Source organism: Mauremys reevesii, linkage group 1 (assembly GCF_016161935.1).
Source record: "Mauremys reevesii isolate NIE-2019 linkage group 1, ASM1616193v1, whole genome shotgun sequence".
Classification (NCBI taxonomy): domain Eukaryota; kingdom Metazoa; phylum Chordata; order Testudines; family Geoemydidae; genus Mauremys; species Mauremys reevesii.
This window is the reverse complement of record NC_052623.1, coordinates 245019489-245042340: the sequence shown is the minus strand read 5'-3', so window position 1 is coordinate 245042340 and position 22852 is coordinate 245019489. Positions and strand designations below refer to the sequence as shown.

General features: G+C 41.9%; 1 long non-coding RNA gene across 1 annotated transcript; it reads right to left on the bottom strand.

Moving 5' to 3' along the window:
* Positions 1 to 6100: 6100 nt before the first annotated feature.
* On the bottom strand, positions 6101 to 22165 carry LOC120391029. Its single transcript, XR_005591211.1, has 4 exons — positions 22121 to 22165; positions 21635 to 21759; positions 17235 to 17345; positions 6101 to 6179 (listed from the first exon to the last, which is right to left on the bottom strand). It is a non-coding gene; the product is annotated as an uncharacterized LOC120391029 (long non-coding RNA).
* Between the last annotated feature and the right edge of the window lie 687 nt (positions 22166 to 22852).

Here is a 22852-nt window from a genome sequence, read left to right as displayed (position 1 = left end):
CTTTCAGGTGTCACATCCAGGTATTGTATACGGTCATTAAATTATATAGAATAAGAAAGACAAATATTTATTTTTATTTAGTTAATGTAAATACACACCAACAATAATCCCTGTGATTGATACTTGGAACCAATTCTTTGCTATTGCTGAGTGGTAGATGGGGGGAAAAAAGCTTCCCAGTTTTGTTCAAGACCTCAGCTATCTCCTATTCCTTGTTCTCCTTTCAGGCATTGCTCTCCACTCTAATATACTTTTAAAGATAAAAATACTTATGATGTCCTAAATCAATGGAGACAGGCTACTTTGACTTCCAAATTCTGAAGTAGACTTTAATAATTCAATGTCACCTAAATTCTTTCAACACGCTTAGCATTCATTTTCAGGGATGTTAGCTGTTCCACATCAGCTGTGGTCTTTGTTTAGGAACAATGATAATGCTGGTTATGAAACTCTTTATGTTGGCTGGTAGGCAGCTCAAGAACACAAAACTGAGCTTTACTAGGTGAGGCCGCTGTCTTCTCTTCAGATTCTAAAAGGCTAGTAAGCTTTGCCTGGGGCCAATTTCAGAATGACAAGCAAAGTGTTCCTGGGTCACTTCACTGGGTGAGTAGTAGCAACCTAGCAGATGAATTAACACTCTACAGGATACCAAGCCTGATAACTGCATGTTTTACCTTTTAGCTAGAAAGAGAAGGTGCCAGATCAGTAGCAGCTGGCATGAAAGATGTGACTTGTGAAGCAGCTAAAGAGAGGGGCTGTCAGCACCTCAGGCAGAGTGTGATGGCTTGATTAACAGAGGACTCGGTTTGTTTTCCCTGCAGCAGATAATGGCAGCATGTCACAAAGTTTTTGTAACAAGACTATCTTCCTACTGTTCAATGTCCACTCCAGAGAAAGGATGCACTCAACGTTGTCTTTAAAGTATGGGTCGACTAAAGTTGCCTGTTCCAAAATCTTTTATAGTAATCTATTCTCTGCTAGTCTAACATTACTACTATCAATGGGCTCTTCAAATGCTTTCTTGCTACCATCAAAATAATTGCATAGAAATCTAATCAGAATGCCTGTGGGACTAGACTTTGCACTTACTGATCTTATGTGTGACAATTTCAAAGATTTCCAGTAAGATGATTATTATGCTTATTTAGATTTCAGCTACTAGAAATGAACAATAATTTGTCAGTCTGATATTGTGTATATAATAGTCATTTCCAGCTTTATTTTGAAAAGCATATATATTTTGCCTGTCCAGAATTCAAAAATATCATTCTAGGATTTTTAAGCATTGTTTATGGCCTAATAAATTGCATGGCCACTGTGACCTTTTTAGATATTTTTAGGCTTTTACTGGGTAGCTGCAGAGCTGATTAATATTGCATTCCAGGCCTACTAGATATTCTGTATTCATCTTAATTTTGTCACAGAAAGTAAAGGAACAGTTTCAGAGAGAGATGAAACATGATGACATTTGCTATCCTTGATAGGTTTTGACTAAAAAATTATTGCAAACTGGGAACAAACAACAGTTTATGCTGGAGTAATAGTAATGGCTATAAAATATTGGCTGTTTTGTAACCAGTATGGTGTACAAAATATTCTGCTCCTTATACTTGTTAACATTAGGCAAAAGCTATAGCCATGTGCTCTATAGATTCTTGAAGAAGATCCAGGTTTCTTTCTATATAGGCCTCAATCTCCATTTAGCAGTTGGGTCCAGTTTACATTAAGTGTAGAATCGACAAGGAACAATTGGGCCTGTTGAGAGGACTTCAGAAATAGGCTAACTTAGGGTGACCAGATGTCCCAATTTTATGGGCTTTGTCTTATATAGGCGCCCTTTATTCCCCCACCCTCTGCCCCGATTTTTCACACTTGCTGCCTGGTCACCCTAGGCTAACCAATAGTTAACCACTATAAATGAGAGAACTTTCAGTTGCACACAGTTAATGGAGGGCATCAAATGCTCATTTTAGAGAAGAGAAATAGATAATATTTATGTGTGACTTGTATTACAGTAGTGCCTAGAGGGACCAACTGAGATCAGCCCCCATTATGGCAGTTGCTATACAAACACAATCTAAAACAGCCTCTGCCTCAAATACTTTATAATCTAAATAGACAAGATGGAAGAATGGTGGGGAAAAGAATATAGTAGATTAAGTGACACTGAAGTTCACAAAGAAAACCTGATGCAGAGTAAGGAATTGTTCCCAGAGCTCTTGAGTCCTAGTCCAGTGCCTTAGCCATGTAACCGTCCAAACTTTTTAGCAACACTGCCACAAACATTTTCTAGGATACACCATTTACTAGCTGTACACGCACAGAATCAGGTTTCTTTTCCCTCCCTTTCGTTTCTCTGTCTAAAGAAAATGTCTTTATTTTGGGGTAGCTCTTGGGGAGTTGGAAATAACTAAGGGGCAGCATTCTTGGGGCTTGTTAATATTTCTTTGTTCAAGCCCTGTAGCCTGAAGCCCTGAGAGCAGAGGTGGTCAAACTATGGCCCACGGCCCCTCCTGCCCAGCCCCTGAGCTCCTGGACCGGGAGGCTCACCCCCGCCCCCTCCCCACCGTTCCCCCTCTTCCGTAGTCTCAGTTCACTGTGCCACTAGCACAATGCTCTGGGCAGTGGGGCTGCAAGCTCTTGCCAGGCACCGCAGCAGCAGAGCCACGGCCTGACCCGGTGCTCTGTGCTACACGGTGGCATGGCTGGCTCCAGCTGCGCAGCACGGCTGCCTGTCCTGGTGCTCTGGGCGACACGGTTGTAGCGCCACCAGCCACCGGTGCTCCAGGCAGCACAGTAAGAGGGCAGGGAATGGAGAGGGGTTGGATAGAGAGCAGGGGAGTTTGGGGTGGTGGTCAGGGGGCTGAGGTGTGGATAGGGGTCAGGGGGGTCAGAGGGTGGGGAACAGAGGGGTTGAATGGGGGGAAGGAGTTCTGGGGGCCATCAGGAAGGAGGATGGTGGCGGGGGGAAGTCTGGGGCAGGGGTTCTGGGGGCAGTCAGGGAGAAGGGGTGGTTGGATGGGGCAGGGATTCCGGGGGGGGCAATCAGGAATGAGAGGAGGGGTTGGATGGAGCGGTGGGGGGCAGTCAGGGGTGGGGAGGTCCGGGGTTATTTCTGTTTTGTGAGACAAGGTGGCTGAGGTAGTATCTTTTATTGGGCCAATGTTTGCTGGTGAGAGAGACAAGCATACAATAATGGAAGATACCAAATGTTTCTGTTTTGTGACAGTTTGAGATATTTTGGTAAAATTTGAGTTAAATTTTACATTTGGGGGTGATGAAACTTGATTATTCCTGTTGGGAAACGAAACGACCAATGAACTGCACTAAATGTACCTGGCTTGAGGGGTCACCTTGACCAAACCACAGTCTAACACAGTTGGATAAGAGAACTTACATAAGGCAAGAGGGATTCTTACCTTCTGCTAAGAGTGCCTTCCTAGTTCGAGGTTTTGCATGTCATTAATTCCTCTCTAAAGATTTAGCACAGAGGTGAGGCAGCTGAGGCGGTGGATGGTGCAGATGTGACTTTGAGGTCACAGACAGGATGGAGGAAGCACTAAGATGGCTAGTGAACTGCAGCCTCACTGAAGGAACTCTGGTGAGGCCTGCCCTACCCAGCATGAAAGCTACAATCACTTCAGCTGGGACCGGTGGTAGAGCCCCTCAAGCAGACGAGACCGTACTTCCTTTAAAGGCTGGACATGGACTTGCCCAAATTTTGGATTCTGTCAACCCCGCATAACAAACTGTGAGTGGGGAGCAGGGAAGCGGCTAATACTAGAACACATTGCCTCTTGAGACGCTCACAACCAAGAGAGGACGACTGAGGTTAAGACTATTGCTGAGACAATTTGGGTGATGTGGGAGACTCACCTAATAAATATTGCTGATTTTATTTATTGCTGGCTTTTCCCATGTTTATTTTATGTCACCTCCTTCTCTCCCCACCACTCCCTTAAAACTGTCTTGGTTTTAAACCTTGGACTCAGTGGTTGTGAGTGGGGAAATACTGCCTATCCAGTGTGATTCTGGAACTTCATGTTAAGAGCTTTAAAAATGATCTTGTCAGTAAGATGTTTTGTCTTGCAAAACTGTATTTAAGTACTGTATTAATCAGTCCCCAATGCCTTGGTAACATCTGCAAGTGAAGACCACCTGTCAGTAATCTACTTTGACAGAAAGACTCTATCAGGCTCCATCAAACACATCAACCCAGTAATGTGCTTGTAATGAGAAGTTTGAAGCCAAAAAAAACCCTGACCATGTCCTCATTGCATGTAGATATCACGGTTTAAGCTGCCAATTTCATAATGTATATTTCTGCCATATTTTCTGTACTATCCACAACTTTGTTTAAAACTTTATTATTCCTGTTTGGAAACTACTGCAGGCTGTAGGAATCTTGTCATTGACTTTAATGGGAGCAGGAGCAGGGCCTAAATCTGCCCTCTGCAGTGGGCAATGCCACTCATTTAACCTGAAAACCTCAAGAACAAGCTTTGATAAGGATTCAGTAGTACAACTGTTCATTAGGATGAACAACATGAGTTCAGATGGGCCTCCTGTCAAACTCTTTGTGTCAAGTACATATTTACATACATAATGATGAATATACAACTAAAGTTTGTCCATATGAATACCCTGGAATTTGCATTCTCTTGTGATCTGCCCAATCTTGATTTTTGCAACTCCAGGACACAGTCCAACAGAGAGCTGTTTTCTCTGTGTTTAGTTGGCAGAGAATCTGCTGTTAGCAGGAAAGGATGGAGAACACTTCAATTTTATGGCCAAATCTTCTGGTCATTGTTTTTGTTAGTATTTTTTTAAACCGATATGTGACCAGATACCATGATAAATATTCATTATTCATGCAATAAATCAATACAGTATGTAAGTTAAAAATAAACAGTTCTCTGTATCTTGCAATGAATTTTTAGATTTCTAAAATTATCCTCAGTTCATTTCTTGTGATTGCCAGGGTAGTGACTGTCAATTTTTGGGGATGTCTTACACTACAGCTGGAAGGTAGACTGGGGCTGAGTGTGCACGCACACACACACACGCGCCAATTGGAAGCTGGCACCTGTGCTCAAATGAGTTGTCACTCAAAATGTGGGATATTTGAGAAGTATGAGGAGGATAGCCTATATTTGCATTATTATATCAATCCCAGTAGTCTAATGTGGGCTGAAGGAAATAGATCATGTTAAATTATCGGTTTTGGTGACTCTAGGTCACTTTTATTATGAGAAGAGGCCATCTGTTCACTGTCTTAGAAAGCTAAACAATGTTCTGGCAGAACTTCCATAAAATGGATTATTTACTTTGGCAACTCCTACTATCGTTTCTTTCTAAGCATTAAAGATTCCCATTTTTGGCATCCAAATGTCAGTATTTCTCTTCTTTGACATCATGTGAGCACTGTGCTATTATTCGTGTGCATTTAAATAGGACATTTTGTTAGTGGACAATCAGAGAAGCCCCCATATGGCAGTAATATTACATCCAGCAACTTACATGCAGCACAGTTTGTTCAGCATTCTGATAGCAAGTAAAGCAAACAGTTGCAAAGCAAATCTCTCTCTCCTATTTTTTTCTCTTCAAGGCAAATATTTTGGAACTAATCTTTTTGGTTCAAATACTGATGTACAAATGTGTCAAAACTACTGGAAGAGAGTGCTGTAGGGTATGTGATTTAAAGAGGTTCTTGATTCATTTATGTACTTCTTATAAAGTTTCTATTTTTAATCATGATGAGTATGCTTTGCCACTCTTGTCATACCAGCTCAGAGATCTAGTTGAACTTTTCCCCTTTCATGGCTTTTTCTTCTGAAATATCTGTGAGCATATTAGGTTTTTTGTTTTTAAACCCTGGTGTATGTTCAAGTACACATTTAGATTAATGCATTATGACTGTAGCACGTTGTTCACTGTCCTCAACTTTTAACAGCCATATTCTGCTCTTGGTTACACTTAAGTATAATTCCCTTGACATTGTAACTGAGAGAAGAATTCTGGCACATTTTCACTTATGTGCTTGTACTCTTATAACTTGCTGACCCTACCTTTGGTTGCTGGTACACCCAGCTTCTAAAAGGGCCCTTGTAATTCTTGGTTCTGCTAAGTTTAATATGATTTCTGCTTTGTGTCCACTGGAAACAGCTGGTTGATCAGCACTGTTGAAAAAAAAATCAAGCCACTTATTTAGTTTCCATAAATATGGATTTGGGAGCGTAACTTTAGATTCTTGTTTTTGACACTCTTGGGCTAAGATTCACATTCCCATCAAGGGCACGCTTAAGTTAAGGGTAAAATCCTGCTCAAGGTGAACTTGGTAGTAAAAATTCCTACGGACCTCAACAAAACCAGGATTTGGCCCTCAGATTCCGAGCTCATGTTCACACAGTAGTAAGAAGCATGTGTGTGCATATTGCAGCTCACTTTATGGCTTACTTTCCTTTTTAGATATACTGTAACTTCACAACTCCTGCTGTTTCCCCATCATTTCATCTCTGGATAACATGTTTATAGTGCAAATGCTTAGAACTGCATTTTGCCTCACAAGATTAATGAGACTGGATAGCATATAATAAATGCTTGTCTGATACTGCAGCAGGAAGCATGCCTTATGTTTGACTTTGTTCTATACAGTGGAGATAATATTCAATAACACATTTGGATATAAATGTTTTTTATGGAACATTTAGTAGTACATTCAGAAAGGCTTTGCCTACCTTTTTAAACTTTCAAAATTGGAGAATGTATATGAACTTGGGGAAATAAATCTACCAGGTACAGTAATGCGCATTCTCTTTTCCACAGCTACAGAACTTCCCTCTCACCATAACTTTGAACCAATTACATACCCTCTGACTATGGACTGAATCAGTCCCTTCAAACAATAAAAAGGCTACCACACATCACATAATCCTATTTTCCAATCTCCATTTGAAGCAAAACTTGTGGAAAAATTCAATTTGGTTTGAGTAATGATTTCATTTAAAATAATTTCAAAAAAATAAAGTCAGCTTGAAAGCAAAGGCTATCTACTATAGATAACAGTATTATGGAAACTTGAAATATGTTTTCCTCTGAAAATAGTGTGCAGTACTAAGGTATACTGTCAGACATAGTAAATAATGTAGTTTCTTTTTCTTCAAATGACTGGACCTATTCTGCATTCTTTTAGTCCTTAAGCAAAACTCCCACTAACTTCAATGGATTTGGATGACTATCTTCTCAAACAGTAATAGCATAAAAATAGAGAAGCAGACCTATTTTCAATGGGGCTTCAAACCATCTTCGTGTTTTGTATGACCAATCAGTTGCATGAGCAGATGAGCAAACCGGATAGATGGGACGAAATTGGTAAGCTAACTACCTGACTAGCATGCTCAAAATAATGTTTCAAATGCTGTAATTCACTTTATTTTTTCCATCCAAACTACGGCCTTGTGTTCAGCCATGGTAGTGATGCTTCCATTGATGCTCTTATTTCACCCATCACTGTCATGTCTGAGTGCTTTGCACACATTACATCTTCCTGTTTCTTGTCACTAATAATAGACAGAGTTTGGCAGATGGAGAGCTTGTTCTGCAACAAATTTCTACAGCAACTGCATCCAGATGTTAGCTTTAAAAAAAAAAAAGGGTTCTTTACTTGTCCTTCATAACATTTTGTTTTGTTCCACTTTTGGCTTTGCTGACGGCTGTGCTTATGGCAGTAGCCTCATGCAAGGACTTCAATATTGATGCAATAGCCCTTTGACTTGCTGAATAACGTCTTCCTTTCACTCATATATGATTATGAAGAATGTGCTCTCTGTCATCCTGAGATTTAGATCATAAATCCTTCAAGAGGGGAAAGTGCTTGGCCTATTTCAGGCCTAACAACAGGTCAGTTTTTTGAGGGGGTGCATTCTCTTTACTGGTGTACATAAAAAGGCAGCTTATATACCAGGATAGATCTTTTTCTTTGTGCCTTTTATAGGGGTAGATGGAATCCAATGTGTGAGAGTGAATGGGCTGTAATAGGAGGTGACAAGATTGTCCATTCAGCAACTGTGGGGTTAGCAAGATTAAAGGTATGTGTGTTAATGGGAAATATTGGGGAATTACTGCATATTGGTGCACTGCTGCAAGAGAGCAAAATGAAGGGTGTCTATGCATCCTTAACTGTACATTTCCTAGTTTTGTGAAGTTTGAGTTTTGCTCATCTCAGTGTCCTGCAAGGGGATGACAAACTACCCCGCAACAACTCTGCATTAATGTAGTTTTTGCCATTGAGGTTCCTATTTTTTGAACATGAAAAGATATGTTGTTGGTAAGAATTAGTAGTCATTTAGGCAGTTGTGTATATATCTCATGTCCCTCAATTTGCATACTAAACCTGCCAGTCTTCTCCCCTCCCCACATATACCCATGAGGAAGGCCTGTTGTATTAATTTAGATGAACCATCTGGACCAAAAGAGTTAAAGCAGTTAACATAACCCTGTTACTGTCCAAGATTAGACAGCTTTAAAACAAAGTTCAGAGTTTGATATACAGAGAGCTCAGCTTGCTTAGTACCATGGTAAACACACCATTAAAACATCCTTTTAACCCTTTATTAAAGATACAGAAAAGGAGAAAAAACAGTTAAAGCATCTGAAATGTAAAGCACTAACTAAGGCTCTCATTTTCACAACACCCCTTGTTCCCTTCCCTTTTAGATGGGGAGAGTTTTTAGAAGGGGGGGGAAGACACCCCCATTTGCTAGTCTTAGATGGTATCTAAGATGGTGATAACTGCCCATTTTGAGGAATCAGAAGTTAGTTGAGATAGTAATAATAGCAGTTCCAGCCTATTATTATTAAAATCTGCTCTCATTTCCTAAGACAACAAAACAAGATGCACACAAAAGGGGACAGAATAGAAAAGGCAATTTCTGTCTCTGGTGTAGACTCTCACTTGCAGCCTCACTGCTTTTGGAGGGGGGCGGGAGCGGGAGGAGAAGAGGCCCAGCACATGGTCTTATCAGCCACCGTGACACCTGACAAACTTGTACCAACACCAGACTGTTTAGGGCATTGCTTTTTAGCTTCCTCTTTCTGTTTGCAGGCTTACTGCAGCATTGCTCTGTCAGTTCCGTACTGCTGGACTCTGTCTGTCTGTCTGTCTTTGGAAACACATTAATTTGACCCAATTTCAGAAGTCTCCACTTGCCCAGGCCCACCCCATCCCTTTCCTGGAGCTAATAAAATACAGATTTCTCAAATAACCAATACAAGGCTGCCCACTACCCTTCCTCACTTCCCTCCCCCTCTGCAGACACAACCCCTCCCCAGGGCCGGTGCAACCACTAGGTGAACTAGGCAGCAGCCTAGGGCGCCAAGTGGTTGGGGGCACCAAAAAGCACGCTCGGGGAGGCGGTGGAGTGGAGGTGAGCTAGGGCAGGGAGGCGCAGGGAGGGCTGCCCACAGCAAGTAACGGGGGGAGGGGATGTGTGCAGGGGAACCGCTCCCCACCTCCACTCCGCCTTCTCCCCTGAGCACACCGCCCCCACTCTAATTCTCCTCCCCTCCCAGGCTTCCCATGCCAAACAGCTGATTGGCGCCACAAGCCTGGGAGGCAGGAGAAGTGGAGCGGCACCGGCGTGCTCAGGGGAGAAGGCGGAGCAGAGGTGAGCTGCGGTGGGGAGCTGTCATGGGGGGGCTGCCCAGGCGGAGGGGGAGCTGCCGCAGGGGGCCGCCGCAGGGCTGGGAGTTGTCGCAGGGGGATCTCTCCGACCCAGCCCCGTAGCTCCCCTGAAGACTGCAGCCAGGCCCGACCCTGCACTCACCACATGGTAAGTGGAGCGACCCGGCCCCAGCCTGATCTGCTCCCACGGCTCCTAGCCGCACTGCCGGGAAGTGCTGGGGGGCGGTTCCCCCCTCCCTCTTCCCCACAAGCCTGGGAGCCAGGGGAGCAGAGCAAGCTGGGCCCAGACCTCCACAGGGGGGGCTGTGTAGGACACCAAAATAGCTAGGGACAGCCCTGGATCCCCAGGCCGGAGGGGGGGCATAAAGTGGAAGTTTTGCCTAGGGCGCGAAATATCCTTGCACCGGCCCTGCCCCTCCCCCAGTTCCTTTGTTCCTTCATGCCCGTTTCCACTTTCCCCACACACAGTCTTCTGTCTCCATCTCCATCTCCTCACCATCCCATCTAACAAATTTTGTTTAGACCAGCCGCTGACTATTCTGCTGTGTTCACAATAAACTTATCCATAAAATAAAAAACATAACAGACAAGTTACTCAAACTTTAGATAATCATGACAGTCCCTTCTGGCCTTAGTCTGATCTCTTGCACTTTGCAGGCCAGAGAACCTCACCCACCTCAACCTCTAGTAGACCCCTAATTTCTGGCTGAGTTACTGAAGTCCTCGAATCATGATTTAAAGACTTCAAGTTACAGAGAATCCACCATTTACACTAATTTAAACCTGCTAATGACCCATGCCTCATGCTGCAGAGGAAAGGGTAGGGGGAAACCTCACAAACAAACAGGGTCTGTGCTAATCTGACCTGGAGGAAAATTCCTTCCCAACCCCAAATATGGTGATCAGTTAGATCCTGAGCATGTGGGCAAGACCCAGCAGCCAGATAGCTGGGAAATAATTCTCTGTTGTAACTCAGAGCCTTCCCCATCTAAGTCCCATCACCGGCCATTGGAGAGATTTGCTGCGATCAGTTGCAGATCAGTTACATGCCATTGTAGGCAGTCTCATCATACCATCCCCTCCATAAATTTATCAAGATCAGTATTGAAGACAGTTAGATTTTCTGGCCCCCACTGCTCCCTTTGGAAGGCTATTCCAGAACTTCACTCCTGTGATGGTTAGATACCTTCGCCTAATTTCAACTCTAAACTTGTTAATGGCCAGTTTATATCCATTTGTTCTGTGTCCACATTAACACTTTAGTTAAATAACTCCTCTCCCTCCCTGATATTTATATCTCTGATATATTTATAGAGAGCAATTATATCTCCCCCTCAGCCTTCTTTTGGATAGGCTAAACAAGACAATCTTTGAGTCTCCTCTCATTAAGGTAGGTTTTCTATTCTTATCACCCTTCTCTGCACCTGTTCCAGTTTGAGTTCATCTTTCTTAAAACATGGGAGGCCAGAACTGCACACAGTACTCCAGATGAGGTCTCACCAGTGCCTTGTATAATAGTACCACACTTCTGTCTCTACTGGAAATACTTCACCTGATGCATCCCAGCACTGCATTAGCCTTTTTTCCACAACCACATCACATTTGCGGCTCATAGGTCCTGTGATCAACCAATATACCCAGGTCTTTCTACTGTGTCTCTTCCAATTAATAAATCTCCATATTAGAGACTAACAACAAGAATTTTTGTTATATGTGCATGACCTTGCACTATTAAATTTCATCCCATGTCTATTACTCCAGTTTTCAAATTCATCCAGATCTTCTTGTATAATATTCTGGTCTTCCTCTGTATTGGCAATACCTCCCAACTTTGAGACATATGCACATTTTATTAGCACACTCCCACCTTTTGGGCTAATGTCATTAATAAAAATGTTAAATAAGATTTGTCCCAAGACCAATCCCTGAGGAACTCCACTAGTAACCTCCATCCAGCCTGACAGTTCACTTTTCAGTATGACCTATTGTAGTCTCCCATTTTAACCAGTTCCTTATCCACCTTTTAATTCTCATATTAATCCCCATGTTCTCTAATGTAACTAATAATTTCCCATGTGGGATTGTATCAAATGCCTTACTGAAATCCAGGTAGATTAGATCAGGTTAGTCTGGAATGATCTGCCTTTTGTACCATGTTGTATTTTATCCCAACTCTTATTTACCTTTATGTCCTTAACTACTTTCTCTTTCAAAATTTGTTCTAAGACCTTGCATGCAACTGAGGTCAAACTATCATCTTTCCCCTTTCTTAAAAATAGAAACTATATTAGAAATTCTCCAGTCGTAAGGTATGACTCATTTATGGACTCATTAAAAATCCTAGGTATTGGGCTTTCAATTTCATGTGCCAGTTCCTTTAATATTCATGGATGGAGAGTATCTGGGTTCCCCAGTTTAGTCCAATTAAGCTGTTTCAGTTTCACTTCCACCTCAGATGTGGGAATTTCTATATCCATGTTCTCACTCTCATTAGTCACCCTGCCACTACCCGTAAACTCTTCATTAGCCTTGTTAAAAACAGATTATCTTTAATCTCTACTCCATCCTCAGTGTTTAGCGGTCCCACTTCTTTCCTTGTTTTCTTTTTATTTATATGGCTATAGAACCTTTTACTTTTGGTATGGATTTCCTTTGCAAGATCCAACTCCACTTGGCTTTTGGCAGTTCTCACTTTATCTCTACACTTTCTGACCTCCAAGTGGTAACTTTCCTTGATGATCCATCCCATCTTCTATTCTTTGTAGGCTCTCTGCTTTCTCTTAGTAACCTGTTTGAGATGTTCTCATTTAATTTGGTTTGCAATTCTTCCTTACAATTTTTTTCCCCTGGCTTGGGAAGTAGGCAATGTTGGGGGCAGGGGTGGGGGCAGCATGTGTTGCTTTATGCTCAGTACAATCTGCTGAAGCCACTGCCTTCATTGTGCCCCTCCCCACTATCAGCAGGTACGGGTCATCTCTGGATGCAGGCTTCAGATAGCTTCTGCTACTTTGATTTAAAAGTAATTAGAAGCCTCCTCCACATTCAGACTCTTGAGTTCTTCAGTCCAGCCCAGTTCCCTAACTAATTCCCTTAATTTTTGAAGGTTTGCCTTTTTGAAATCATGGACCCTAGGTTGCATGACTTCTTTATCCTTCCATTTAGTTTAAACTGAATTAGATCATGATCACTCAAACCAAGGCTGTTCTCTACAACCAGTTCTTCTAGGAGGTCCTTGCTACTAACTAATACTAAATATAAAATGTCATCACCTCTTGTTGGTTCAGTGACTATTTGGTTAGAAATCTGTCAGCTATCACCTCCTGGAATATCTGGGCCGTATCTTTATTAGTAGCACTTGTTCTCCAAGCTGTATCTGGGAAATTAAAGTCTGCCATAATCTCACAATTCCCCGTATTTATTTAATTCAGAATATTAGAAGTCTCTTTTTATATCCAGGTTAGATCATGGGCATCTGTAGCAGATCCCAACGACTAGCCCAATGGAGCTGCAGTTATCTTTCTTCCCAAACAGATTCTGTTTTATCCATTCCATCACTTCTAATTTCCTTACAGTCTACCTTATCATTAGTATACAATGCTACTCCACTACCCTTATCTTTATTTCTGTCTTTCCTGAACAAAACATACCCTACAATGCCTGAGTTCCAGTCAGGACAACAAACATGGTGGAATAGTAATCTTTTACTATCTGGTTTCACTTCCTGCACTAATAGTTCTAGTTCCTCCATTTTTTTACCCTTGGCTCCTCACATTGATGTACAGACATTTTAGTTGTTTCTTCTCAGCTTCACCCAGATTCCTTGCCCAATTAGGTACAGTCATTCTACTGCCACTATCACCTACTTGACTATTAGCGTCATTGGTATTGGCACTTTCTCCTACCCTCTGTTGTTCCTTTCTCCATTGCTCTATCATCTAATTTGATTTTTCTTGTGCTCAGTGTTAGAAACAGGCATGGAGATTACATGAGCATCTGTCTCCCTGAACTCCTAGTTTAAAGCTCTTTTAAGGAGTTGTGCCAAGCTGCTTACCAGAAGTCTGTTTCTCTCCCTACTCAGTCGGAGTCCAATTCATGAGAACAGTCCTGTTTGTGAATGCCTCCCAGTGGTCAGATACCTCAAAGCCTTCTTTATGGCTCAGGCAGTGGTGCTATCTTGTCTCACCTTCAGTCTCCTCCTCTAGGGAGAAGTAGAATACCACTGAAGATCACTTTCCCCAGCCTGGCATAGTCTCCCTTGATGTGTTCCAGTGAGAATCTAGCTCTATCATTTGTTCCCATGTGAAGGGCAATCAGACCACACCACATTTCAAAAGAATCTGACTAAGCATGTCACATTTAGAGGACTTCAAAAGTTCCACTATAAAATAGAAGTCATGACATAACCTCAGTTATAGTGGACCTGCTGCCCCACTATACGTTTCTAGCCTTGCAGTTTCTATGGCTAAGAATACGTGAATTTTGTCTTTTTCAAAGGAGACCATAGGGACAGATTCTCAGGTCTGGCCAAGTTGCTTTAAGCTATCTTTGTGGTTCACCAATCCTGGGGCTAGCTGGGGATTGCTCCATTTCTCTGTATAACTTGAAGCAGCTTCAGGGATGCTGTGAATTATTCCTGGCTGCCTACAGCCCCAAGAAGCTGTTCTGGCAATAGAGAATTGCTAGAGTGCAAAGGAACCGTGGTGACATCTCCTTTTCCCAGCTAGGCACCCTAAGCTATAGGCTGGGAAGAGAGGCAGTGTGCAGCCACTTTCATTCCTACCCCTCATATGGATTTCTTATTAAGCTGAAGGAACCCCATGTAGCCATTTAAATTGGTTTTCCAGCTGCTGTGTTCTAGTATAGAGCGAAGCCTGGGTGTAGATCAGGCCCTACATGCTATAGATAGCTTTAATTGCCTTATATCCAAAGACAATAAATTAATAGGTGATCTTAGCTCCAAAGTTCAGATCCAGATTCAAATTTCCCAAAATGCAGGGGTGTTTGAATCCAGGATTTTGGTTTGGGCTGATTGCTAAAATAAATGACAATTCTAAAAACAGAGAGGAAGGGGCGGGAGGGAATGAAGACTTGTAGAGGGTTATGTCTTCAAGCAGATTTTTTGCCATTTCATGAACTGCTGATTCTATGAGAGATACACAAACTTCAGTTGAGTTTTATCTGAATAAGGACAGAGGAATAAGCAGAGTAAGAACTTCAATATTTAACATATAGTGAAGTAGAATGAAAGAACCTGGATGGTTTCTGTGAACTGAAATTTTGGTTATAGGACCGAATGAAACCCTCAGTTATGTATGCACAACTTCCCTTGACATCAGTGAAGTGCACTACTTATGCTAGTGGCGTGTAAACAATGGCAGAATTCAACAGTGATGTTGTTTTTGGAGAAAGACCGTCTTAGTTGAAAAGTTCCAGTATAAACACAGCGTTCAGTTGCATACACTTTGTTGTACTGAAGAGGTGAGATGAAGTAGAAACTACAAACTATGACAAAGCACTCATCAGAATCCCTAGCTTACAAAAGCAAAACTGAGGTACAAGTAAAAGAATGCTGTAACAGATAGGGACAGACCACTATGAATGGCGGTTGAGAGAAGCAGATGCTCAAAAGTGGACAGTGACAACTAATGAAAGGGCTATTGTGTTTTTATTACATTGTCTTTTATTTCTTAGAGTACATCTTGAAGGCACATTTAGTTGCCAGTGTGTTACTTTAGTTTGTTTTACAAAACTTGTAAATTGTTATGCTTACGCTAAGTGTTGCATAACTCATCTGTATATGTCAATGTTAACTACATAGCTATGTTAGCTGTAAATAAACATTGCTTTTGACAGATGAGCTATTGTGACAGAGAATGGATTTGTGAGTGATGTTGTGATTGCAGGCCATATCATTAATAATACAAACACAGTAGTCCATTAAAGAAGCAGTTTCCCTGATGGTATCCACATTTCCTCAAGTGATTCAGTCACTCGTATTTTTAGTTCCTGCATAGTCAGTTTTGATTGGTTGTAAAGAAATGGACATTGAAAACCTAGTGTTTTCAAAATAAGTTTCTTCATTACACTAGCAGCTAAATTAAAAAATAAATGGGTAACATTCAGTACTGGAATTAGCTATCCTGTTAAGGCTTAATGAATATATGCCTATGATTTCTTTTGAACAGTAGAGACGTTTGAGAACCAAAATCAGTTTATATGTCTAGTTAGGAAAAAACCTGCCATGAATTCTGCTGATTTTGTAAAATGTAAAAACTTCCAATCATCACACACACCACAATTTTAAACTCTAAACATTCATATAGGAAATGCATTATTAATTCTGCCTATATCAGTTTCCTTTGCTATGTCTGAGATGTTCTGTTTTATTCTAAGAAGAATATGTTTTATATTACATGTAACTCATTTTCTCCATTTACTAGAATTGTAGACTGAAAGTACAAATGGCAATATCTATGTATTCTCTCTCATTTACCAATTACTTTTACAGTCTGACAGGCTAAAAAATGTTCTTACTTATAAAAAGAAGCTAAGTTGATTAATCAGTGCAAGATTAAATGGGAAAACTCTAGCTAAATGGTAAAGTATCTGAATCTTGCTGTTTAAACTGAAATGAGGGAACTTTTACCCTGATCCTAAAAGCAAACAATTAATTGGAATAGACTAATATAAATACTAGTTTGTACTATACTAACATATAAATAGTTCATCACAAATCATAAACACAGGAATCCCCTTATTCTCTACTGAAATACAACCCTCTTATGGTGTTAAACATGGTCTCTGAAGACAAACACTAAACAACATTTTATGATGGGACGTGAATTGACACAGCAGAGGCAATTCACAGAGGTAGAATGTAACTGCTCAAACTGGAATTGGGAAGCCATTGAAATCAGGGCCCAAGTTAGGTATAGCTGCAAAATGGGAACTGTACAGCAACACTTGTCAGAACTAACCCACAAACCTCTGAAACAAACATCTCTCGTCCCATAAGAAGGCTTTTAAAGAGCTATCGGAGATCTGACATTTCCCCATCCACACAAAGGGGATCCCCGCACAAAATTCTTCTTTAAGTCAGTAATCCAGCAAGTCCTTTTGGGCAGAGATTTTCAGACAGATTCTTTACACAGCTCTGGCCCTTTTGTGCCACTCAGGTAACTCCCCTCCTCCTCCACTATGCCAAGCAGAGCTCTGCTGCAGGACAGAATCTCATTCATAAATTTGCAAGTTCTTAAAAACTGTGCTCAGTTTTCTCAAAGTCAAAGGATAGATTTTTAGAAACCTCACATAGTTCACTTCTCTGTATAGGGATCTAAAGTGACTAGGCTGAAAAGCATGCCTGAGCCTGTGTTGGAGAGAGAGCATACAGGCTCACAGATTATGATCATGAGGCTACCATGGAGAACTGAGGCTGCCAAGAAGTGCACGTGAGCCCTGTCAGTGTTAACTAGCACTTTAGTCGAGTGCAAGGAATCAATATTAGGCCAGTTACCAGTTCTAAAGAACTAGTGACAAGTTTCACCAAATTCACCTTTGAGAGATATGAGATCTGAGTGGTTCCTTCTCATAGTCTCAGCCATAGAAGCACTTGTTGAGTCATGGTTGGAGCTGCTTGTCTGGTCCTTTTCCAATTTCTTCCTCACTGGAAATATCCCAACAGGGAGAGGTGAGCATGTTTATAAAATGAAGGAGATTAATGTGCTGGAGCTGTGACAAATTATTGCTATCCATCAGGAGACAAATCAAGGAGATTATATCAAAATGTAATTATAGCTCTATTTTACAAGCATTTCAGCTGCTGCTATGAAGCCACTTTTAAAACAAAATGATTTTGGAATTGCTTTTCTGTGTTACTTGCTAACAGGAACAAAACACATTTTCTCTGACTTGCTAAATTTGGAGGATTTTTTTTCCAGCCTGGAAGATTGGCCTGACTAATGTAAAAATTAAAAATATCTAAACAATAAACTTTCTGCCCATTGCAGTGAGTCCATGATACCTCATAGCTTGAGATCACTGGGTCTTTAAATATTCATAGAGATGGGCTTTATTCCTGATTCTTCCAAGTGTAATGGTCAGTAGAGAGAATGTCTTGGCAGAGTACTCCCAGGGGGAGACAACCTTAAAACTGAAGAAGTAGAAAATATTTGTTCTCTAGATGGAAATTGGGCCAAGACATTCAGTTTAGATTTAAATCCAGAGACAATCGTCCCCAAATCTTGAGGGAGTCTACAACTGGGGTTTTAGTTGGGTCTCACTGTTAGCATTTTTCAGGGTGCATGAATGCAAGTGTGGTGTTTTCCTTTAACTTAGTTGGGGATCTTTAACCTGACCCTCTTGTGACATTTCTTTAAGATGTATTATAAAAATGCAGAACAATCTTCTACGAGAAATGTATGGTGGAGAATCATCTGGTATTTGCAGGGAGGTTAACTAGATCAGTGGTTCTTAACCTTATTTTGATTGGGCCCCCTTCTTTGTGTTTGTAGTCATTTATGCCTCCCCCCCCCCCCGCCCAGTACATGTACTGCCACCCAGCTATGAAGGCAAAGCAGAGAGCAGCAGCTCCTGGCCAGGCACCCAGCTCTGAAAGCAGTGCCATGCCAGCAGCAGCACAGAAGTAAGGCTGACAAAGTGATAATCAATATCACTTTTCACAGCAGACTTGCACCCTTTTGCCATCCTTACTTCTGGGCTGCTGCTGCCGCCACCTCAGGATTGACAGCCAGAGTCCCACCACCTCCAGGGGAGGGATTTGGGGGGGGGGTGAGGGGGGCAAGAGAGCCTGAGCCCAGGTGGTGGGGTTCCAGGTGTCCCCTTTATCCTCACCTCCCACGTGTGCACAGCCATTTTGCACGAGCCCCAGCCACCCAGGGCTGACAGCCAGAACTCTTTAAAAAAAAAAAAGTACAGCTCACACCTCCCTTGGGAGGCCTACCCCATAGTTTGAGAACCACTGAAGTAGAGGATTTAACAGGTCTTTTTCCATCTTGAGAAACAGGCCCAACCCTCAAAGGCCACATCTACATCTGAGAGTTCTTGATTATATTTCAAGTTAGTTACTTGGTTGTAGCTAACATGAGTCAGTGCATCCAAGCAGGATACTTACACACGTTTAGCAGATTTGCTGTTATACCCCACATCCACATTAGGGATATACTCCATCAACAGTGTCTTCTGGGCATGCATCTCAGAGTTCCTGAAGTTGATTTCTGGGTTTGAACTGCCCCATAGTTGGAGGTTCAGTCCATTATAAAGATAGGCTCAGTCATGAAATTCAGATTTACAATTGGTTTCAAACTTCCCTAAATTTAAGAGCTGTTCAGATCCTTAGGTTAGCCACATTTATACTAATTCCTCAGTTTCTTTTGTGAATCCAAGAAAACTAAATAAAAGATCACACTAACTTTGAGGGTTCTGAAACATGACAATATCATGTGATCTGGCAGTGGCCATTTTTAAGACCTCAGAAAGATAGGACATAGTAGTCCAGGAGCTCCTATGAACACACTGCAAGTATTATATGTTACTATGATAAATAACTAAAGATACAGCTCATACAAAAAGGCCATAGCTGCAAGAACATATCTTGGATACCTAGAAGCCCAACTATATACTATATCACTTCAGAATCCTTAGAGGAGACAAAAGTGTTATTTGATACAGTGCAACTTAAACATTAAACTTTTGCTTTTGCCAGTCTGTGGATTCAAAACCCAACAGATGGGACCAAAAACAAAAGCCATGATTCCAAAGTATTTCTCCCCCTCTCCATCATGTTCCAGTATATTATGTGTAGCTTTGAAGTGTCATCTGGACTTTAATGGGGAGGGGAGGGATTGTCTGGTTTCATGGTTGATTTAAAAAGTTGTTTTTAAAAAGTCACTAATTTTTAAACTACTGTTTTAAAAAATGGTCTTGGAAAGTCTAGATCCATGAGGGTGTTGCCACAACTACTAGTACTGTCAAATTTCTATACAGTGCTGGACACATGGGATCAGGACTATACATGATAATGAAGGAACTGGCTACATGACTTTGGATGACTTTGCTTGATATAGAATGCAAAAGCCCTTTTGCAGGTATTGCAAATTTGGACCCTGAACCAGCAATGGAATCCGTTATTGTGGACACTTATTGGATTCTGGGTAGGCAGCCGGCATCTGCGTTGTCAGATCCCATTGCAGGATTGGGAGTTTAATACTTAAATCATGACCATTAGTCCATTGCATAACTATGAAATTAATTGCAAAAATGTGTGAAAGACTTATTTTTTTCAAATTAAAACACCAAAACCCTACACAGTCTTATAGGTTGGTTCATGTCCACTGTGGATTATGTAGTGAACTAAGCATCCATCTTGTAATATGTAGGTTCCCTGGAACCAGAGATTCAGATTTGGCCAGGCAAGAGGCAACTCAACTTTTTATTCTTTTGAAGCAAAAAATGTATGCATTGTAGTTACTGACAGAGCCTAAATTCCTCAACTCCCAGCCTTTACCCACTGGATTATGCTGCCACCTCATTAGATTTTCAATTGCTACTAGTTACTAAGAGTGACTATGCAAACAAGCACAGCAACTATGCATGGGCACTAGAACTTGTTTTATGAAGAGAGAGATTGTTGGCTAGAACACCAACAATCAATCCTGCTCTCGCTGGAAAAGTGCCTAGGCTTCTTTAACATTCATCCAACAATCCTCCAAGACTTTGTTTTATTCTCATTTGAAGATCACCTGGACCACTAGTACTTGCCCACAGGAACTGCACAGCAGGTATCAGCTTTGGGTGTCCAGTCCAGTAGCCTCAATTTGCATATAGGTCCATCAGTGTGTTCCATAAGCAACAACTGCAACATCAAGCCTTTAGATAGAAGTCCATGGAAAGCTGAACTCTTGTTCCTTTGGCTCAATACCATCAGTGCCACCAATAAACATAATGGTGAGCACAATTTATATTGGAATTGCCTTTCTCTGTAATAACTGGTGGTGTTCAGTCTGATAATATGTTCTACTACAGAATATGGTCCAGGAGGTAGACATAGTAAATGCTTAAGCAAAATTAATCTTACATAAATGATCTGATTCAACAGCTCATCAGCTACACGGCAAGAGATAAGCTTTATAAACTGTCTTTATCCTTCTAATTCAGGCCAGTGTTGTCAATTGAACGTGTGAGATTTACAGTATTGTGTTTGGAGGCAGATTTAACCTTACCCAAACAGTTAAGATGAACAAGTAAAAACTGAGTTAAGAAACAAAATTGCAAATTAATTAATTATATATACACATTTTTACTTTGCACGATACTACTACCATTAATAAAATAAATAAAAATAATAATAAATAATAATAATAATAATAATGTAAATGTTAATTCTGAGGCTCTAATGCCTCAAAGCCTGTAGGCACCTCAATAGAAAGAAAATTGCATGCACAAGTCACCTTTTAAAGTAAATAAAATATCCTATCAATAATAGCCCAAGATCCTAGCTCACAAACCTGTACATCCCACCTACAAGAAACAAACCCCATAAACAATAAAATGAAAGGAAACAAGCCTAAAAATAAGGGTACAGCCATCAATATCCTTTACATGTTTATATATTTATAGTACTTTGTACTTCCATAGTGCCTTCCTTTCGAAGATCTCAAAGTGCAGTGTTTACATTAAGTTCATAGCAGCCCTGTGTAGTAGTAGTAGTATCTCTATTTTACAAATGGGAAACTAAGGCAGAGCTAGGGTAAGTGATATGCCTATTGTCACAAAGTGAGTAAGTGGCCAAAACAGAATTCAGGAGTCCTGACTCTCTGGCCCTTGCTCTATTTATTAGACACACAGCTGATTTCTCACAGTGTTTATATAGCTGCCTTATTGTATTTAAATCAGATCATTTTTTTCATATGGCTCAGTATGATGGTGCACACTCACCTCTTGTGAGCACCTCCTGTCGGTCAGGTACAAACCTGCACACTCACTCTCTGCTCCTGGCACCCCCAGTCAGCTGTTAACCTCATCAGGTAGGTCTTCAGTGGCTCAGCCCAGTCACACACTGTCTAAACATATGGAGGAAACCTTTTCAGGGTAAAAGGTCCAATGATAGTTTCTGTCTTTGGTGTCTTCAGCCTCATCTCAAGGCCTGTTTAAATTCTAGCCCCTTTCTTGGGCTTTTAGTACTGAGTTTTATCCTCTTCTGAGGTCTTAGGCCACTTCCCCAGTGAAGGGACCCAGACCCACCCACTACCCCAGGTCCCAGCCCAGGGACCCTACAAATAGCAGCCACATGCTGAGTCCTTTCACTCCATTGCTGCTTCTATTCCCTGGGCTACTGCCCACATAGCCCCTTTTTCTTAACTTTTACCTCAGGGTTCTCTGTCTTTTCCCTGCTTGAGCAGGGTCTCTCCCAAGCCTCTTTACCTGTGGCATTTCACAGCCATCTGGTCCTTTCTCCCCATTCTGGTCCCAATCAACAAGTGACTTGCTTAGGCCCTGCAGTGCCTTTTAACTAAGCCTGCTGAGCTCTGATTGGCTGCTTTCATGCAGCCTTTCTAGGCAGGCCTGGAGGAGCCACCTGTATTGCTCCTTTTCTGGGGCAGGGTGTGATTTTCACCTCTTCACCCAGACCATCCCCTGCCACTGAGCCTCCCAGCACTCATATTCCCACTCCAATGAGTCTCATCTCCCCTGCACATGCACCCTGAGACAAGCCCCTCACAAGCAGACCTCCACCCCACTGAGCTCCAACAAGCTGCATCTGGACCTGCATCCAACCGAGTCCCACTCCCCCAACTCCTGGATCCCCCACCCACATATCCCCTGCTAAGCCCTGTTCCCCCGACACTCAGACCCCCCCTGCTGAGCCCCAACCACCTTCACCTGGACTCACCTGCAGAGTCCCATTCCCCCTGCACACAGAACCCCCAAAGAGCCCCTGTACATCCAGATCCCCCCAGCACCTGGACCCCCACACTGAGCCACCCACACCCAGATTGCCCCACATAGAACCCTCTTGCCCCACAACTGGATCCCACCATACTAAGCCCCTCCACACTTGGATCCTGCTAGTCTGAGCCTGCTTTCCCCATACCTGGATCAGGGGCCAGGCTGGGCATGTGTGTGAGACTCTGTCGCTCTCTCTTGCTATCTTGG